Below are 21,935 nucleotides of genomic sequence, written 5' to 3'. Positions count from 1 at the left end.
TTTGTACTCCATAACAAGTGATGATCTATATGTTACATGAGGTGTTGTTACTTGTGGTTCAGAGACTGGTACCCCCAAAAAGTTAACCTATTCTGTAGCTCAGATATGGGAACATAATGTAAATTAGACAGTTAAGTTAGCTGTTTTTTTAACCTTATTTTGCTCCTTGGATAAATCCTCTTGTAGTGATACCATTGGTATTGGCAGACACTTTTAACCATAGTGGTAGATTTGCCCACTTCCTCCTCTTTTCGTCTAAAATCTCCATAAATTTAAAGTTCACAACCTCAACAAGCAAACCTGATAAACAAACAATAATCTGCCGTCACGCCTTGCAATCATCTTCACTTTAACACTGCTTTCCCACTCCTACATTACAGCCTCTCATGTATGTGATTCAATTAAGCTGCAAATGCAGCTAGTAACTGAATGTCCATGTAGTATCCCCTGAGACTTAAATGAGCTTGAATGTTATTGTCTTTGTGGGCTCTCTTTCAGATATCACAGAACAAACAACATCTACACACTCTTTCTGATTACAGGGTTTGTATTTCTGTTGGTGCTGTTAACAAGAAACTGGAAGACCTCTACAAGAAACGGGATAACACTCCTCCCGACTTACTTCCAAGTTTGTAATTCAAGCAGCATTTGGTCTTATCTCAGCTCACACTCCATAAAATCGAGAGATAAATAATTAAATTTATTAGAACCCAGTCGATACGTTTAAAAGGTGACAGAGACAAGTTTTCTTTCACTTCCCACACCATCACCTTTTATCTATCACTGCGCCTGTGCTCTGAGGTGAAAAACGGATCGGGAACATCATGACATCAGCTCACGCTGGGACACACACAAACACACAAACACATACACCACCAGACCAGAATTAATGAGGTAAGAATGCCAGCTTAAGGCTTGCATGGGATAAATCCATGTATAGATGAAGCAAAGCAGGGGAAATTCAATCTGTTGTCCTAACCTTTTCTGCAGAGGCTAACACACACTAACACACACACTCCTTTCTCCTCCCTTTTTCATTTGTGATCACTGGTGGCCATCGAACGTTGCAGAGTTTAGCCGATACAGCTTCCATCCATCAAGACCAACCAAGTTATTGAGGGAAAGCAACCAACCAAAAAGTACCTCAAACCTAATCTTGATGTCTTTAGACTGGCTTACTGAGGCTTACAGAGAGGCACCCCTCCACCCCATCTTTCTTATTGTAATCACAGTATTATGGTTTCAAGAGGGTGAGTTGTCATTGGCAGAGAGTGAGAGGGGAAGATGAAAGTAAAATATAATCTTCCTGCCTTCTACTTTCAAGACGGCAGGTCAAGCCCACTTCAGCTTGCACAGTGCACTCTTATGTAAGTGACATGTCATCGGAAGTCAACAAGTCCTGCATTGATTTGCCCTTACAGCAGCAGGAGCATCCAAGGAAGGAAATTCAGACAGTTTGCTTTAATGACTGTATAGTCCAAGGCTTGCACAGGTATTTTACTCGGCTGTTTGAAACAATATTTCAAACTCAAACTGACTGCAGTGTGAATAAAATGTCTGTGTTGGCGATTGGTGATCCAGAATATGGAGATTCAGATTTTGATCCAAAAGACAACTTGGTTAAACAACTCAAAGATGAAGTCTGATCAAGAAGTCAAAAGTCACATCTTGTTTATATGGTGACGTAGATATTGGATTAAGGTCTGTTCCAGCCACAGACGAGAAACTTAAAAAAGTGGAACTTGTGATTCATTTAAAGCCACTTTATTTCTAACTAGCTCTCAGGTATTAGTCCCCTTCATCAGCATCCAGGCTTTTTCCTGCTATCATAGCCAAATGTCAAGTGGAGTCATTTGTTTACATCTCCGTGCTAAATGTTTAAAACAGCTTTATTCATAATGTCTGTCTGCATCCATATTTATAAGCTTTAGCAAATTCATATTCAATGTTTTTCACATTTTTTTTTTCATTTGGCTTAGTTTTATTCTTTAAAAACAAAATTAAATACTGTATTTTAAGTCAGGGTCTAAGACTCCACTGGTGTAGCTGTGATACTATATATGAATCATAAATACAAAATTTAAGATCATAAAGTACAATTTATTGCATTCTGTTACTTCACAAACCGAGACAGTGGTAACACTTATTTCACATCACTAATATAGATAAAGGAAACTGCCTTGGGTTATAAAGTAATTCAATTTTTAAATATTTTATATGTCAGTATTGCAATCAAGAAAGAGTTGGACAAGCCTGTAACTTAACTTTTTTTTCGAGCCCAACCAGTTTCTGAAATTTGAAAAGTCACATGAGAAGAAAAGCGATGGTATCAGATTCCTGTCATGTGGTGTCATGTGTTCAGTCAGAGCTCAGTTTCAGATCGAAATGCTAATCTTAACCTGACTCTATTACAGGAAACACAAATGTACCAAGGAGCTTATTACACACTGCTTCTCTTACATCCACTCATCACTAATTTCCTCTTCAAACTGCAATTACCGTGTCTGCCTTTCCCTATCATTGAAATGTCAGAGCTGCTGAGCTGACAGAGTTTTACATAGCAGACAAAGAAAAGTAAATTAAAGCCATGCGGGTCAAACACAGCTATGACATATAAGTCTATAAGAAGCTTAAGGTATCGCTGACATGTTTATAGGAGAAGGCTTTCTTTTCTGGGAAGCTTTCCACAAACATCTGCCCACACCAGGCCAGGAGGGACGGCTAAGCCACAGCTTGATACATGTGCTCACACACATGCATGCAGATGAGAGAAAACAAGAAATTGTGTTTGTTTATGTCCAACTACACCTTTTGAACAATTTCCTGTACATGTTAGTGTGCTTTGTATTACATCTCGGTACCATATCAATAGACATTTCATGGTTCCATAACCTACTGTGGAAACAAACCAACATATTCCACTCTACGGAAATCGATGGTCCCCTGGGCTCGTTTCACCAATCCCCTTCATTTCACCCTCCTTACTGCTGTAACTCCCCACTGCTGATATGAAAAAAAAAAAAAACAGAAACAAGTCCATGCCATGAAGCGTATCTACGGGTATGTATGCATGGCAACAGTTGCCCAGAGCTACCAAAGCTAAGAATAACTCAATTTTGGAGCAAGGGCTTCAGAAAAATCATTCATAAGAAACCTTCACGGTTCCACTTAATGAGTCTCTGCTCTCACGCTGACAGTTAATTTTAATGAAATGCAGCTCTTTTAATTTACATAATGATCCCTTCACAACAAAATTAATAACAATGATGCTGAGTATCAATCACTCCTAATTAGGATATCAGAAAGTCATTTGATTTCCTTATCTTTATGTAAATTTTCTTATTTATGCAGGAGGTGGGAGCTTTTTATGGCACAGGAAACAAAGGGGAAAAGAGGAGAGTGGGGAAATTTTAACTTCAGTGTTTAACTTATGAATGTTGATTTTTTTTTTGTGAGTGTCCTGAATAGTTTGTGAGGAATATAACCCAGACTTCTGCAGACTCACACACACACGTACACAGCTGTCAAGAACTCACTCCCGCCTGCAGTAGGTACACGACCATGGCAACGGCTAAATGCCACAGCACATTGTACCCGGTGGGAACTCACAACCACAAATCCAACTAAATGTCAGAAGAATTCTCCAATAAAGTGTCTCATAAGTCTGGGGAAATAAGGCGAACACCTGTGTCCTTTCTGGCTGGCTTTAATAAATCTGGAGATTTAGGAGGTCACATAATAAAGGAGTCTTCGTGCGTACATGGGTCAGAGTGGAGGAAACATCTGAACACCAAAAAAAGAGAGTTAAAGTTGCAGGAACACAGCAACTGTTCTCATGGATTGAAAAGCATAAATCCATGTAAGCATTCATGCTGTTGACCTTTTGCCATCTGTGGTGTTTTTTTTCTCCTCACTTTACCGTCCGCCCTCTCTCTTCTCGTCATCTTTCCTGTCTTAGTATGATTATCCGTTGTTGTGCTGACTCCCCATCTGGCCGTCTGCCGTCGGCTCAGTGAAGGTCTGAGTGACCATGGCTGCTCCAGTTGGACCCACAGACTGGTTAAAAAGGCATCATGGCAGCTCCTAAAATTTGAGCTCCCTCTTCTGACGTCACACAGCCTGATTTCTCCATGTAAACAGATGAGACGTGAGTTAGACTTCTGTTAGTACAGGTAGTTGTCATTCTGGATTACATCCAGGTGTTCATTTGTCTGTCAACATTTGGAGCCTGAATGCAGCAGAACAAGATAAGAGGAATACCTGGCTCTCCCTGTGCGTCAGCTCTGCTATCATTAGGCTGACCCTTGCATCCTTCTGCCCCCCTTCCCTCTTTCTCTGCTCCCCTATCATTTTCTCACCCACATTCTCCCACAAGGGAGGGACAATTAGGGAGACATTAGACTGGTGAGCCAAACCGCCTTCTTTCTACACGACCTCCCCCATGGGGGAAGGTGGACAAGTCAGGAGAGGACGTGGGGCTGAAAAGGTGCCAGCAGCACACAGCTGCACCCTGTCCTCAAAGGCTGTAACCTCGAGAAAATAACACAGAAATGAAGAGAACAAGGAGAAGCTGGAGGCCAAAGAAGGAGAGAAAGAGAGATGTGTGACACAGGGGTGGTGCAATCATCCCACTGTGACACAGCGTCGGTCCGATCGTCAGACTGTGTCCACAGTGGAAGGTGGAAGATGAGGTCAAGAGAGTCACATAATTTACGGCGGTACCTCGCTTGTCTGGTAGTGCACCAGCTGCAGCGGCAGCCTCACCTGTCTGACTCATGCTTTTTCCTCAACAACCCCTCATGTGCAGGTCGACAGGAAGAGTACTGTGTGTAATTTTAGACTTCTGTTTTCAGTTTTTGTCATAATACAGTTAAAAGAAAAAGCAAAAATAATTGAGAGACACTAAAAAAACATGACTTCATCTTTAACTCCTGCCAGTGAGGATGATTCACACCAAATATTTTCATGTTGACTGAACAAAGTTCCTCTAAAATAACGAACACAGATCTTTTTATATCCAGTGAAAAACCTTGATGAGGAAATTCTCTCTTTTATTTTAAAGGTAATACTTCTTAAAAATGCAGTTTGTTTTCTTCTTCAACTGTTTTTTAATGTGTCCCTTGAGAAAATATGGGAGGAGGGTAGGATCCTTCAAGCTGTTTTCTGTCCTGCCTGTTCACTTGTGTCCTGGAGCGTCGACTGTGTCACTTTGTTAGTTGGCTAATTAGCCAGGCATCGTTTTCGAGATAATTTCACTTTTGGTGCACATTCCTAATTCAACATTTGTATTAGCAGCTATTGAGTTGAAACTAAGAGAACCAAGAACTAATACTAAAGTAAGCTGTTGTCTAAACTTCGTAGGAAATCTCGAGCAATGGAGGATAAACTCAACGCCATGTCAGGACTTCTATAAACAGTTCTAATAATTACTTAAAGAAATGTCATTGAATGAGGAAGATATAAAGGAGGAAGTGCAAGGAGGGCAACTTTATTAACCCACCAACAGTATGGATCAATGAGAGGATGCTTAAGTTTTTGACTATGGCAACTGAAACTTGCTGATTAAAGGTGTGAAAAAAAACAATTCTTTATAAAAACTGGCACTTTTTCTTTTAAATAATTAATTTCTCAAAAAAAAAAAAACTATATGAAGGTTGGTGGCAGACTCTAAAGCCATGTTAAAAAAAGTTTTTAAAAAAAGTGCAGAGCGCAAAAAAATTAAAATAAATAAATAAAACTCAAAATGTAACAAGTTTTTACCCAAAATATAAGATTTTTTTTACATTTTGAGTCAGTTAATACTGGGTTTTATAGCATTTTTTAAATTACATTTTGGGCTCAGCACTTTTGTTACATTATCAACAGGTCATTACATTTCAGGCTTCATTAGATGCTAGCGGATGCTAAAGTTTTTGAAGACGGCAACTGAAACTTGCTGATAAAAGGCATGAAAAAAAAAACCAAATCTTTATTAAAACTGACACTTTTTCTTTTAAAGGATTAATTTCTCAAAAAAAAAAAAAAAAAACTATATGAAGGTTGGTGGCAGACTCTAAAGCCATGTAAAAAAAAAAATAAATAAAAATAATATATATAGTTACACAAAAAAAAAAACTCAAAATGCAACAACTTTGTACCCAAAATGTAAGAATTTTTTTTACATTTTGTGTCAGTTAATACTGGGTTTATTGCATTTTTTTTACATTTCGAGCTCAGCACTTTTGTTACATTATCAACAGGTCATTACATTTCAAGCTTCATTAGATGCTAGAGGATGCTAAAGTTTTTGACGATGGCAACGGAAACTTGTTGATACAAGGCCTGAAAAATAAAAATTCTTTATTAAAACTGACACTTTTTCTTTTAAACAATCAATTTCTCAAAAAAAAAACTATATGTAGGTTGGTGGCAGAGTCTAAAGCCATGTCAAAAAATAAAAACAATATATATAATAATAATAAAAAAATAAAACTCAAAATGTAACAACTTTTTACCCAAAATGTAAGATTTTTTTTACATTTTGTGTCAGTTAATACTGGATTTTATTGCTTTTTTTTATTTTTTATTTTTTACATTTTTTGTTACATTTTCAACAGGTCATTACATTTCAGGCTTCATTACATTCTTTATCACATTTTAGTTTGTTGTTACAGCTTAGGCTCTTATAAGCAAGATTTGAGGCCTGATTTGCCCCCCTCAGTGGGTGAAGGGTTGAGAGTCTTATTGGGGCTCATTATAATCGCAGAATAATCTTCAATTGTGTGATTTCAGTGCAGCGATTTTCCCCCTCCCAAACAAGCCTCCCTGATCTGTAATCATGAATATGAAACATTTTCAATATTAGCAACTTCTTGTCAGACAGCCTCTAACCAATACTGGCAATAACCAATGAGAGGAGCAGGCTGGGAAGTGGCTCCACCAGCTGTTACATCAGGAGCAGACAGGGAACATAAAACTGTAGCTGGAGCTACGTGGAAAACTGAAAAAGTAGACATTATACCATTTTTGTTGCTGCATGACAAAATAGCTGAAGATGTTGATCACCCTCAATATTTTGATCTTTTAAAGTCACGTCCGATCACACAGGCTTTTGTGAGATCTCATGTCTGTGAAACCATTCCCTCAAACTTTACATGTGAGGTGAGGCAGCCAGGGGTCATGCAGTTTGTGTGGTCCCAAGGATTGTTGTGTTAAAAAATTAGCCTGATACATCCTCATGTGTGTGTTCTTCCACAGATTTGATATAAGTCAAGATGTAGGAGGATAGTAGTGTGAGCCTGGCCTTATGTAGTGTTAATTGAAGAATAATCACCATGGCTATGCAGGTTCAGCTCGAATCCATGAGAATATAGAGGAAGTTTGAGGCACTCTGTTCGTACAAGGTGAGGAGTTACTTAATATTCTATATGTGAATGTGGCCCCGAGGCTCATTTTCCTTCTCGGTGTGGTTCACCCCTCTATGATTTGCGCAGGATTTAAACAGCATCAAAAGATATTTACGGAGGACAGCTTTTCCCAGTGATAACTTCAGGATTTAAATGAGGTTTCTCTCTGACTCTGCTGCATTTTGAAATCTTTTTATTGCTATTACTTGGGTTCTGGCATCACTTGCAGTGCTGCGTTATGTTACCCATGTTTGCATAACTCCTCATTTACATAGGGTTGTAATTAGACATCAGCCAACCCATTTACAACCTTAGCTGACATGTGCATGCCTCACTATTCATACATGTGACTGAACCACCCCCGTGTCTCTCCAGAGCTGTGATGCACATGGAGTCAGATACATAAATATGAACACTTGCCTATCCATGTGCAGACATACACACAATAAAAAAAAACACATCCCACTTAGGCTTTCACTCCCTCTTCAGTCCAAAAATTTCAGTGTTTTGGAAATCATTCAAATGCCTCCAGACTTTGTGTTGACTCTGCCGGAGATTTTCAGAGCAGGTAACGAAGACGGAGAAGGGCACTAAAGAGGAATCAGAAGTCAAAGAAGGGTGAAAACTGACAGCTAGTGCAAAGAAAGATGACAGGCGGAGGAATGAAGGAGAGACGAGGAGAGGAAAGGGATAGAGAAGAGGGAAAGAACTCTGGTGAGTAGATAGAAGAGCAGAGGAGTGGGTACAGTAAAAGCTCTCCTCTGTGCTGGCTTCCTGCCAGCCCCTGGACAGAGAAGCCGCTCGCTGCTCTCCGCCCACTGGCCGCCTCCTCATCTGAGCGCTCACTCTGCATTAAGCGCCCCAATCAAATATTCATTCTCCAAAACCAGCACTTATATAACCAATACAACAAGTGTGTCTCCATGCTGACCCGGCTGAGCAGAACAATGTGTAACACCAAGTGAGGAGCAAACAGTCATGTGAGCAGCGAGCAGAGGGTCAGCGGTGCCAGCAAACTCAGAATAGATGATATCCTGGCACAGCAGCTAACAAGCTGTGGCTCTGAAGTGCACTGCTGCAGCTAATTAATGAATAAATCACTTCAGAGGAAAAGGAGGAGGTGAACTTCACCATGCCGGGTAAAGGGTAAGCACGGAGATGCTCAGGTTGTTTTGTTTGCTCTGATGATGAGAGCATAACAGCTCTGAATGAAAGCTCTACATAACATGATGACAAGAACACTGATACTCTGTACTTGCTTGGGGTGAAAAACACAACATATTACCATCACTTAACTGTTAATACAGCTTAAATCCTGCATTTTTCACATCATTTTTTTCCTTTTCAGTGTTGTTTTTAATGTAACTGCCACAAACTGTTGATTGTTTTAGTCTGAATGCTGTAAGCAAAATGTTGAGCATCATTGTGCACAACAGCAAATGCACAAGTCCTTCTTCAAGAAAACATCAAGGAGTCAAAAAGTGACATCCGCAAATGTGCCAATACTGCTCTACAGCATTACTAGTAAACTAAAACTACAAAAGATACATCAAAAGGAAAAAAAACTGCTCTAAAGTGTGTTTTTCTAAGGCAGTGAAAGTTTTAAAACTCCCCCAAGTTTTTTGTTTTATTCGAAGTAGAAGTTTTTCTTGCGTTCGAAACAACTGAAAAGGAATATGAATAGCTTTGAATGACCTACAGCAAACAAGACCATCATCAATAAAACAGATTACTTTCATATTAAAGTAATAGGTGCCCGAAACCCAGCTGCAGGGTTTCATAACTTGACCACAGGGAGGCAACAAACTTGCTAGGACCTATCAGTACATCAAAGAAAGTTTAAAAAAAAAAAGCCAGTTTCGTTCCTTTTTTATTGTTTTTCTTTAACTTTCTGAATAAACCAGACTTATTTTACACTCAATTAAAATCTAAACCTCTAGGTCATACCAGCACATGAGATGTTTTTTTTTTCGTATTTGTATTTATCTACCCTCCGAACCCACATTAACAAACAGCACTGAAGGGAATGTAAGACCTATTGCCTTGGCTAATATGGGAAATGCAGCAGACTCAAGGACCAAAGATGAAAGTTATTTCCCTTCCTGGTGTTTTTGCAGCATATTTCCAGAGTAGTTCCTCAAAATATATTAAAAACGATTCAACGGAGGAGTTAGAAATCTGACAATTTGACTTTAATCTCCCAAACAGTTGAACCACTCTTGTAAGCTCAATTTGAAAATCTTACTTATTATTGTGAGAAAATTTAAACTCCACATAGGCTCAGCCTTGAAACTACAGAATCATAATTTTAACCTTTAAATTCAAGTCTTTACTAAATTAAATGTGAAAAAGCTTTTGTTTTTAAATGAAGCCCAAGGTCCTTAGCGTTGAGTTGCTCAGCACTCAGTGTTCCTACTTCCATGTACATCAAGTGATTCAAAAGTAATTTCTTTCATTTGCAGTAGTCTAATAATAAACCACTCTTACATACCAGCTCCTTCCTGTTCTCAAATCATCATATCAATCCTTCCTGGGTGTCACACTTGTCCTGCACCACCTTGTCCCTTTAACAGTGTTGCACCCGTCTGATCTAATCTTATCACAATCCCACTCATTACAACAACGGCAGGACCCGATGGCCATTACATTCTGTCACCATGGTAACTAGCCTTATCAGTTGACACCATTGACGCCTTTGTTATTTGTCAATTGACCTCGATTCTTCTGCAGGATTTGACCTGTGAGGCGGTGTCGTCTCAGCAGAAAGGCACTAATCCAGGACAAGAGTCTGGGCCTGATACGGCTGTGTGAGATCTGCTGAACAAAGACCGATCATTCACCCTGATGAAATATGATTGGATCCCATTCAATTATAATGTGAAGTCTTGACAGAGTAAATTACACCATACTTAACATAATTCAGAGGCTGAATAAAAAAAAAAATCCCATTAGTTGTGAGATAGGTTACATAAAAATAAGGAGTGCCAGGAAATTCATCATCCCTCTACAGCTCTGAGTATTTCAATGATTTGCAGAATAATACAATGCACTTTTCTACACACATAAAACAAAGCGCTTTAAGCACTGACTAATACCATTTGAATGTCAATAAAGAAGCATGGCATGTTTACTTTCCCTCCTGTTCTACAAAAATGAAGCCAAATGCAATAATGTTAGGAACAAGATTTTACAGAAGGGACTAGTTGGTGGAGCATCTGTTTTACTCCTGCCTCCTCTGCCAATCAAAACAATCAATAATGGATAAAATGATTGGTGACATTGTATTTCATTGTAATTTTACCCATTAAATATAGTTTTGGAAGTGCCATACAGTCCATCCTCCAATGTCTTCTCTCTATTTTTCCTTGTAGTAATTTCTGTACAATCAATAGCAACATGTTTCAGCTTCACTTTGGGGAGCTGTCAAGTCATCCACCTTTTATTTCATCAACGTTTATGACCAAGTCTTTGTGGTTGAAGTGTTTGTCAGATGCCACATGGACTCCAATAAAAGCAACCGCTGTCCAGTAGCATCAATTGCTACAAGCCACAGATGTGCTTCCTGATAATTCCTCAAAGGGCAGTTAAGTTCAAATATCAATCTAACCTCAACATTTTCCAATCTTTCCTGTAGGTCTCACCTTTATGTTACATTAGAGGATTTGAAGTCCTTACAGCGGGCTTTGGCAGTTTGATGTGTGTTTCCTCGTTGATCTGTCTCCAACCTCTGTCTCCGGAAAGTGGATGAAACAGAGTGCCCATCATCCAGACTTTCATAAGCTCCACGCTGCTGTGTGTGGTGGTTGGGGATGGAGGAGGGGAGCCACAGTCTCCTCTGCTGAGTGGTCAGTAATGGCGATGTAATTCAATCCAAGTGGGCCTTTCTCTATCCACTCAAAACTTCCGGTACCATCCTTTCTTGTTATGCGGGTGGGGAAGGTTTCCGGGAAAACACACCAAGACATCTTAAGTGTCTATGCCAACAAGCCAGTGATGCAATGGCAATTAGAATGCAATTAGTGCTGCGATTGTTCTTAAATTGAATTGGGTTTAGGGCTGTGGAAATAAAGCATACAGGACACTTCTTAATCTTGGGACATAATGCTGGTAGCTCTGCCCACTGAGGAAAGGCAGCAATGCCAGGATTTAAGGACAGTCTGAATTTTGGGCTAATCCCCCATCGGAACACGAGATTAGGGCTGTGTAGGATGAGCTCTGAGGCATGGGAAAGGAAAGAGAGGAACAGGAAAACAATGAAAGACAGGTTTGAAGTTCAAAAGGAAGCAGATGGGTTTTTGTTTTGGCATTCGTAAAGGTCAAAATGATTCTTCCCTCACATGGACCATGTTTTTTTTTTCTGCTCCACCCCAAAGACAAAAAAGGAAAGATCACATGTAAAACAAATCACAGCTGCCTCTGAAACACGCGAGGTTTGCTCTCTCTTTTTTTTCTCTTTATCTGAATCAAACTTTAAATATGCTACTATTCATAGACATGATGACATATTTGCTCCATTGAAGCCACACTGCAGGCGAGTTTTACTGAGCCAAATATGACAAATTTGGACAAGAGCCAATCAATGAGAGCTGATATTTAGGATTACATTGCTAGGTCTTCAAACTTTGTGAGACACTCTGGTGTTTTGGTGTTTGTTGAAGTGAAGTGAAATAGTAACTTGAGTCACTATTGAGCATTTTATTCTGAAAATCAACTGGCTGTTTGTTGTTGTGTGGTGCCTGACTTCCTGTCCTGCTTGGACCGCTTGGCAATATAAGACTGGCTAACTTAGTTCTCTTTTGGACTCTGCTACATGTCTATTTATATCTCTGTTTACATTTCCCTAACTGTTGATGTTGGCAGTTTTTTTCTTTTTCTTGCTTGTTTGTTGTTATTTTTCTGGCTGTTGTCTTTTTTGTGATGTTTTTTTTGAGTGTGTGTATATTCTGTGTGATTATATATGAAAAACCATAAAAAAGTGGGGAAAAAAAAGACTGGCTAACTTTGGTGACATAGTCTTTGGCTTGAAGTGCCACTTAACCTAACTCTGGCTTACTAAGAATTGTAGCTGTGCTTAATACAGTGATCCTGCACTGTTGATACTATGAATATTTGCACAGCTTTTACAATAGTGGAATCACAGCTGTGCTAATATTAAGTACAACAGCTCATGTGGGACATTGCTAACATATATCCTTTGATACACAACCCATACAACCTCCAGCAAGATTTTTTCCTTTTATGAACATAAAAAAAAAAAAAAAAAAAGAACATAACCCACCATTAAGTCAAAAAAATACAGATTGTCTACGATATTAAGTATGCATTTGTCAGCTTTTCATCTGTTGAAGGAAGTCTTGGGGTTGTAAGTGAAACAGGTGCTGTTGATGTGAACTTTGTGTGCTGCTTATAGTTCAGTAAGCACGTCTTACTTTAGGCTACTTGTCATGAGAGAATGTTTATTAGGTGACAGACTGTCAGAGCTGCACTGACACTTTCAGGTCACTGAGCTGAAGCATTTTGCAAATCTACAAGAAGTGGTAGGGTGTTAAAGTAGGTGCCAGGAAGTGCTTTGCCGCTAAGAAACAAAGCATAGCTTCTGCTGGTGGTGAAGCTCAAAGGACACCAAATCTCAGTCTCCTTCAGTGGTGTTTGATTCTAAAATTGGAGACAGCATCATCTGAGGTTTAGCTGCGGTGAAGGACAAAGTTTACAGACCTTAAAACGGACGAAGTCACTGCTATTAAACAAGACCAGCTCCTTTGTTGTGCTGTAAAAGCTAAAAAGCACCTAATTACACATGTTGAAGGTTAATTGTTGTTCCTAAACAGCTTTTGAAATAAACAAAATAAAACAGAGTTTAAGCCTGATGTTCTAAACATAAACAGTTAGGCTTCATCAGCTTCCTCCTGGCTGCAATCTTACGAGACAAACCAACTATTACGTCAACGCCACACTCGTGTTTTTAGCTCTGCTTTCAGCATACTCTACATTTATAAGTGAGGCTCTGTTCTGCTTGGTCTTCCCTGTCAGAACAGTTTAGCCTGTTCTCATATCTCTGCTTATTTCTTAGAGGTTTTAAAACAAACTGTGACAAAACAGACACTCCCAGTGTGAGCGCACATACAAACACACACACACAAACAGAAAATGTGTGGTGCAATCCCCTTTGACTAGATTAACCTCAGCTGAACGCTTAGCGAACATGCAACCCTCACTCAGACAGGTTGTATAGCAACTCTGACCATGGTGCTTGTTAAACATGACCCAACTCTCCCTCACACACACACACACACACACACACACACACACACACACACACACACACACACACACACACACACACACACACACACACACACACAATAAATAGAGAAATCAAAGTGAGTAGCCTTCAGTACATGTGTAATGATGTTATGAATTATGGATGTGCTGCACCATTGTCTGAAGAGAAGGTGGAAAAGGCGCTGCAGTGCCAGCTGATGTGTCATATCACAGAAAGGGCTCTTGAACTTCACTGTAAATGTTACACCCTGTCAATAATGTAAAAGCTTGAAGTATGTACTTACAGGAACAGATACATGTGCTTCTTCTGCCTCTTCATGCATGTATAAACGTGTAATTTAGTCAAGTCCTATAAACTATGTCTTTGTTTTGGTGACCTTCCCTCCCTGTGTGCACATGTTAGATGTCACTTTATGTTAAGCCTCAATAAAGTAACAGGTAGGCTGGATGCCAACAGCCATCTTCTTATTAACTGTCATTGTTGTCTTTTCCAGGAGGGCATTCTGGGAGTGCACATGGAAGACACGATGAACCCGGAGACTCCACGCTTCACTGCTTCTGCATTAAACGGTGAGACTGAGCAGCTTGTGCGAACATAGAAAGTTAGTGATGGCTTTGCGTGGACAGTTTATCTTGGAAGTGTCCCCACAAAAAGGAGCAATATAAGCGGCACACCAATGCTGAAATTCACTCAATTCAAGAATCAAGGTTTAGAGCAATGTAGGTTTAGACCAGTGGTCTGCAAACTTTACCTTTAAAAGAGCCATTTTGCCTCTAGTGAAAGGTTATCTAAACAAGATTTTAAAAATTAAAAAATAAGAAAAAATAAAATGAACAAAAATGCTTAACTTTCAAAAAATTTGCTGAACCTGAATAATGCAATTTCAAAATTTTGATTAATTTTCAAAAATTTTAAAAAGTTTCTTAAAGTTGCAAAAAAGGGATTTAGATAAAAACTTTAAAAATGAAATATCTTCCCAAAATTTGGAATTCTTTACCAAATTTGAAATAATGTAAAAAAAAAATTGAAATAAAAAAAAATCCAAAAATTTCAGAAAAAAAAATGCAAAAATCACAAAAAAATGAAAAAACTGTATTGAAAGAGTTGATACATACTAATTACATCAAGCTGTTAAAGCTGCAAAGAGCCACTGCAAAGGAGTCAAAGAGCCGCAGGTTGCAGACCCCTGGTTTAGACAAACAGTATGAGCGACACAAAACAGAATAATTAAAGTAACTATGACAAACATCATAATAATTATACATATGGTTAGTGTAAGTAGGTTAAAGTACATTTTAACCTACTTATTAGGGATATATCAGGAAGTGCATCTCAAGGTAATAATGGAGCAGCATATATAAGCACAGCATGGTGGTAATGAATGAATTCCTTCAAATCCATTATGCTGTTCTGTTGTATCTCTTCCAACAAGTGTATAAAGCTTTTGCCCGAACAACACACTGGTGAGTGCGGAGGGCTGCATGTGGTGAAAAAGCTTTCCCCGGTGATGGCAGCAATCACTAAGAGCTTTTACCATCTCTATTTCCCATAACAGACTTTAGGGAGGCTCCGATATCCAACAATTAGCAGCAGAGTGTATCATTAATGTCCACAAAAACATTCTGGCTAGCCACAGCGCGCTGTATAATGCAGGGATGATGTATTATGTATGGCATGTCGGTCAAACTTTGTATTGTACAATTCAGGCTGCTTTAATTTAAAAAAGAGAATAAAAAAGCATGCTTTAAAATAAGCAATGCTGCAAAAAATGTGTGTCACTGCCAGTATATGATGTGGCATACTGTAGGGTGATAATGCTGATACTAAATTGTAGGATGTAAACAATGTGAAGTTCCACTATAAAAGTAAATCGATACTTATTCAAAGTGAGATTTATGAATGCAGGAAGTCAAAGGGAGTGTGCCAGACTTCATGCACGCTGTATGGGTTTGGATAAAGTAGGGGCATGAATCATTTTCACATGGCAAAAGCCATGGATAAATCATAATTGGCCTACACTGAGTCACGCGCTGGTGCCGGCTACCAGACTGGATCTACAAATTGCAGCAGAGATGGACAATAGTGGGGGTTATGATGATGGCTTGCTTCTGTAACTTCTTGAAATGGGTCTCATCATAGGGCACCGAAGAACTCTTTGTCTCTGTTAACAGATCCTTTCATGCAGTGTCAAACCTGCTGCGCTGCGTGTTGAATGGGCTGGCAGATCCTATATGTCACACAGTAAGGAGACCACACATACACACACTAGAAGTGTCGCGTGTGGATGAGAGGAAAGTCATCAAGTCCTTGACAGTTGCAAAAATAATTTCCCCTATAGACCCCATAGAGACACTCACACACACGTCCATGCTCAGTGTCCGCCCCATCCTGATAAGCACCGTCAGTGATAATGGCCCTGTTAATGAAGTGAAACGTGCTGGAGACCAGCGGCTGATGCAGCCGATGGTTATCAGTGGGTGGAGCTGTCAGTGGCGCAGTAATAAAGTCAATATTTCCTGGGACACGCTGCTGAGATGGGGACGAGACCCGGCGTGTACTCTAGCATCATCTTTGCATCTGTGGCTTCTCTGTACGTGTGGTTGAGATCATGCGTCTGCTCGTGTGATGTGATAATCCAGCATGATAATGACCAGATGAACACATGGTGCACATGACATGTGTGTTTTGGCTATTAAAAGAAGCATTACGGCAGCTTCCTGCAATCAACAGCCGAGCGTCATTCAGCTGCTCACACTAATGATGGCTTTCATGCAGCAAATTACAACATTCAATTGTAGCAGGGGATCATTGCAGGGCATCTTGACCATTAGCAAGTCCACAAAGTACACATCACACAAATTTATCCCCCATTTAAAAACAACCACAGAAAGGCAGCCATCTCTCTTAGCATCCTGGGGTTTGATGGGATGGTGGTTTGGGGAAAGCTCTTTAATCTGTCGGTTGATATTGAACCCCATTACATCTCTCAACCTCTCATTTAGATTGCCAACAGCGCTGGACCCCTTAAACTGTTTCGTCATAAGATTTAATCGATGCTTTCATTAAAACCAGCCTATGGGCAGATCCCACAAAGTTCCTCTCGCGTCCTTTTATCTGGTGATGAAACCCTTCAGGTGTGTCAGCGTGTCATATAACTACCTTGCGTTAAATTAGACTCAGGCTAATGTCACCTCAATCTCAACAGGGTGGCTAATTACTGTCACCTATCTCTTTGTCCCCCCCCTGGAGATGGTAGGTCATAGGGAGGGTCAAGGAATAGCAGCCAGTGTTACATCTCCAGAGGGGGTTCTTCTACAAAACAACAAAGTTGATGGTGGGAGACTTTCTAAGAACTAAAACTTTTTCCTCCTTGGAAAAAAGGAAGTATGGATTCACCTGACAAATGTAATGCATTTGAATTTTGCCAAACCTTGGGCGCCATGGTGTTCCCAAAATGTCGCATTACACTGATGAATTACTCTGAAGCCTGAAACGGGGCATAACACATCATTTACCAGCCTATACATCAAAGCTAACACAACTATCAATCTTATACATGCAAGGTGACTGACAGTCATCTGCTCACACCCATCCTTGATCAGCATCAGTGTCATCCATAGAGAGGAAATGACACATCATTCACCATATTACCTGCTGTTTCTGTCAAATTGAACAAGCACAGAGAAATGGAGTGAGGAAATACAGGAAAGGGAGAGATGAACAGGGTGAAATGAAGACTAGAATGTTAGGCGGGAAAAGGAGATGTGCACATGGACATAAAACCCCCATTAATCAAGGGGCCGTCCTGCACGCCTCGTATGACAAGTGTAACAGAATAATGGTTTCTGCACAGAGGAAAATACAGCAGGATACCAAATTAATGCCAGCTATAGGAGCCAACTCAGTGTGTGCAACCCTTTGCAACACAGGACTTCACCTTATGAATAAGTCAACAATGTCACATGTTTGAAAGAATTTATGTGAACTCATTTCCCAATTTTCTCCTCCAGTTTTCAGCCTCCACTGCTTTTACAGCCCATACACAAATGACTGATTTGGCATAATCATGATAACATATCACTTTCCAATGCACCTGGCTTTTCCAGGAAGGCCTGTGACAGAAAACTATTATAGCTGAAGGATAGGTTGTACTTCATTCAATGCAGTTCACTGAACTGCAAGAAGTCTTAAGAGATACACAGTGGATCTGAGTATTAATGATGTTATGCCCGTAGGCACAAAACTACAAAAGAAAACAAAAAAAATCCACACCAAAGAAAGGATTCCTTTGAAATACCGGAGGACTTAAACTCAAAATAAAATACACAACTGCTAGACCAGCCAACTTATATCTCAAACTTACTTTGAACTCAAGCTTCAAGTTTGAAGCTGTTGGTATAAATGTTCAACTTCAAATGTGAAAGTGAGTTGAGGTAATTTAGCATAGTTGTGTTGTTGAACACTAAACCACACTAGCTACTGCTTTTTATGGAGGCATATGATGCAAGTATTGTTCAGTGTGAATCTTGGCTAATTAGCTTGTTTGCTATGTTGAGAAATGATAACAGTCATGCTGCTGAGAAATTAGCCCTAGGTAGCTCAAAAGTTGTCTTATTTCCGCATCAGAGCTCGTCGCTAACCCTGCTAACGTCATCTACATATTGGGGGTCGAGTTTCACTTTTTTGTTCAGGGTTTAAGGAGGAGTTTCCTTCACCCTTTTCTGTGTGGACATGATCTCTGGGGGTTAGCTAACATCAAGCTAATGTTCAGCTAGCAGCCAAACACTAAAAACTTAAAACTAGCTTCTTGTTGAACTCTAATATTTTCAGTTGACAGGTGGCCCATTGACATCTTCATGTTTTACTAATAAGCTGTGTTTGATGCAAAATGTGTCTTGGTGTTCAGAATTTGACATGAAACAAACAAGAAGTGGTTTAGCTCCTGTTTGGACGGGACCCCGAAGCATAAGCTTAACAGAGCTAACATTCAATGTTACCAACTTCTCTGTAAGAAAAGAAGCTATTTGCTGTCTCGGAAGTTGTTTAATGAAACCATCACTGAATTTGCATTTTATTTTTAGCTATTTGCATGTTATTTTCATTGACACTGTAGGAGAGAGGAAAAACAAAGTGGGAGAGACAAAATTTGGATTAAAAAAACTTAAGAATTGCAAATGGACTTTTTTCTGACATTTTTTCTGTCAAATTAACAACCCTCCTCTGTAATCTGTGTTAGGACCGGCAGATATCCCTGTTTTCTACCATTTAGTCATCTTAAAAACAGAACTTATGTTATTATTCAGGATTAAGTTGTAAACTAACCTGAATTAATGTGTTAGCTTGTTTGCTTTAGCTGCTGTCTAGTCCAATAATCAAATCAATTACCATTTTCCTATTTGTAGTGGTTGATATTTGTCTAGCACCATCTGCCAAAAACATTTTGAAGTGTTTATCATGAGTCTAGTGTTTGTATGTTTTAGAGGAGATTGGTGCAAAGTGATTCACTTGCACTACACAAAGAATAACAAATTTACCAACTTCCCTCTCCTGGTATCGCATCCGGCTGTTCAGCACCGCATCAAACCCCTCCATTTGTTCATAATTGATGGTGTGCTGCATTCTGGGACTTGAACAGGAGGACGTATTAACGTCTCATTGTTTGGTTTAAACATGAGACATTGTGTTTGAAGTGGTACAAACATGGGTTAACAGCGCTGAGAGGTGGAGAGAGGAGGAGAAACAGAAAACAGATTGGGCTCTGTATTGAATGAGAAAATGAGAGCTATTACTGTAGCTTCACACACGCTTCACAGCCCCCAGTTCTGCCCTTCCTGTGGGTTTTAGATGAAATGTCAGGGTATTATGAGGTTTGATGAGGTGAGGGGACATATGTGTGTCCTCACCTTGGTGCGTGAACATAAAAGAGAAAGAACAAATGTACAGTAATGGGGGCATGTGCATATATGCATGAAGTACAGTTACATGATCTGTTTAAATATAGCTTAACTAGCGTTCTCTGTGGAGCATACTGTGGGAGCCTTTATGCATTTCTTCATGGAGGTGTGGGTGTATATCTGTATGTGTATGTGTGTGTATATGCCCCAGCTTTGGTCAGGTCACGTAATATAGAGTTATTGTTCTCTTTGAAGTAAATACAAGAGAGGAAAAATAATCTAAGTGAAATTGCTTTTCAAACTGCCAACACCATCTCTCTGAGAACAGGCTCCCAGTCGGGTTAAGTATACCAGAAAACATATAGCTAACCGTCCTGTTGCTTTATCATCGCTGCTCTGCTATTGGGTCCAGCTCAATGAACCTCAGACAAAAAAAATAAACACAACAAAAAACTGAAAAAACAACAACCCAATAATAAGCCACAGTGATGTTTCAAATGTCACAGAGTAAACAGTGCGCACATCCACATCTATAGCATCCCTCCGAGTGCTTCCTCGAACTCCCCCAGAAGTCCATTAGCTTGTCATTCGCTTTCTTTACAGTCATTCAGCTTTTGCACATGGCCCGTGGCAGTGTGGAGCAGCTTGCTCCACATGAATAACAATATCTGATTATTCAGACAGAAGCCAAGTGACTCAGCTGTCTCTACTGTATTCTATCATCTAATCTCCCCCTTCTTTCTCTCCCTCTTTCTCCCGCATGCCTCCTCACCCGCTTAAGTTCTTTCTCTTCTCTTTGTCTTGTCTTTTCTTTGACTTTCTCCTTTATTAATCTTGCAGGTTAGAGTTCATGTCCATCATTTCTCGACTCCCTCTCGGTCCTCTGTCTCTCTTTCTCTCTCTTCCTCTGACTGCTTTTTTATCTTGTGTGTACATTCTCTGATGGGTGCAGAAAAGCTAACTTTGCCAGCGGCCATGTCGGCTCGCTGTTGTGTGGGCGGGATCACAGAGGGATGAGGGGGAGTGTGCCACATTCGTAGGACAGGTAGAGCTCAGCGGAGTCAGTCCTGCTGTCGAGACATAAAAATAAAGCCTGGGAGAGAGCGCCCACAGGGAGAGCCCTGTCTGATTCCACCTTAGAATATACCCAGCCAGCATATGGATATATTTAGACAAAACAGTCTTGTTCTTACTTCTCCTACTTCTACTCCTGCTCTAAACTATGAATGGCCAGCCAAGTAAACAAGAGCCAAAATTGCCTGTAAAAGGAAAAACTGTTCAGTCAGCTTTTATTAATCCATAATTTGCATGGGAAATCTTGTTAGCTTTCAGTCAGGATTCATTTGGCAGCATCTGTGGTTACTGGTTAGCGAGCAAGCATTCCAACATCAGTGAAATATCTCTCTGTAGAGCTACTTTAAAAAAAATAAACCTCAGCGGAACCAGATCTGTTTGCAGCTGAGCCAAATAAACTCAGCAAAAATAAAATTAACAGAACTCAGGAAAAAATAATTGGATTTGGAAAATATAAATTGGATTTTTGGATGTGCACAGCATGAATAGGTAGCAACACTTCCGCCTGTCTCTTGCATTTCTTCACCTTCCAGCTCACAATTTAAAACTTTATGCTGTATTTAGAGCTGTGTAAATATGCGAAAACTATCTCTTGACGAATACACTTACAGGTTGAATGTGTTGAATCCGAAAAAACAGCGGAAGGAAACGCTCACTTTGTGTTAGATGGGACATAATACAGCTCCAAAACATCCTCGGAGATTGAGCAGTAAACAGAGAGGCTGGTAGAAGTTACATCAAACCACACATTAACAACAAGGCAGCATCTCAACAGTGCATGGTTTGCTGTTATTCCTTTGTGCAGGAGGATAACACAAAACCCTTAAAATATACCAAAGACAATCGCTTTCAGCAGTTGCAAAATAATCATTTGAATGCAAACTTACAAAGTTTCACATCCAGCATACTAACGAATCAGCTGGAGCAGAGCGAGGTGTTCCTCCGCTGCTTCAACAGAAATGGAAATGTACGCCCTGCCCTTCTGACTTGCTTGCATAAAAGCTGGATTCATTTCAATGAACTGACAGGGCGGACAGTAAGGCAGCCCTCACAGTCATGGTTTCTGAGAGGTAGCATGCTTTGATAAGGAAATCAGCCTGCAGAAGGCTGTCCAAGTCAGCCCGTTTCACATCTGGGCAAAGTGCACCTGAACAAAAGAGGAGGGACTCTGACCAAAGCTGAACCAACTCTACATCAAAAGAGCTGCGTCCTGTCCTTTGCCTTTTAAAGACACTCTTTCTTCTCTACCCTCCTCTCACTCTCTAGTGTATCTTTACCTTTCCCTTGATCAGCCGTTTC

General features: G+C 39.9%; 1 protein-coding gene and 1 long non-coding RNA gene across 2 annotated transcripts in view; one reads left to right on the top strand and one right to left on the bottom strand.

Annotated features, from left to right (window-relative positions):
- Positions 1–21,935, bottom strand: part of kcnb2b (potassium voltage-gated channel subfamily B member 2b) — a 104,894-nt gene that overhangs the window by 50,563 nt on the left and 32,396 nt on the right. The window lies entirely within an intron of this gene.
- The window catches only part of LOC141807259 (uncharacterized), a 93,061-nt gene that overhangs the window by 53,046 nt on the left and 18,080 nt on the right, over positions 1–21,935 (top strand). Inside the window, exon 3 of the long non-coding RNA XR_012599836.1 lies at positions 14,162–14,237. This is a non-coding gene — a long non-coding RNA (uncharacterized LOC141807259). The remainder of the gene's footprint in view (positions 1–14,161; positions 14,238–21,935) is intronic.

The sequence above is a fragment of the Halichoeres trimaculatus genome, unplaced genomic scaffold (assembly GCF_033239565.1).
Source record: "Halichoeres trimaculatus isolate MK-OKI-2021-1 unplaced genomic scaffold, fHalTri1.1 fHalTri1_scaffold_18, whole genome shotgun sequence".
In the NCBI taxonomy this organism is placed as follows: domain Eukaryota; kingdom Metazoa; phylum Chordata; class Actinopteri; order Labriformes; family Labridae; genus Halichoeres; species Halichoeres trimaculatus.
The sequence above is the reverse complement of the archived record's forward strand: the minus strand, read 5'-3'. Positions and strand labels throughout refer to the sequence as shown.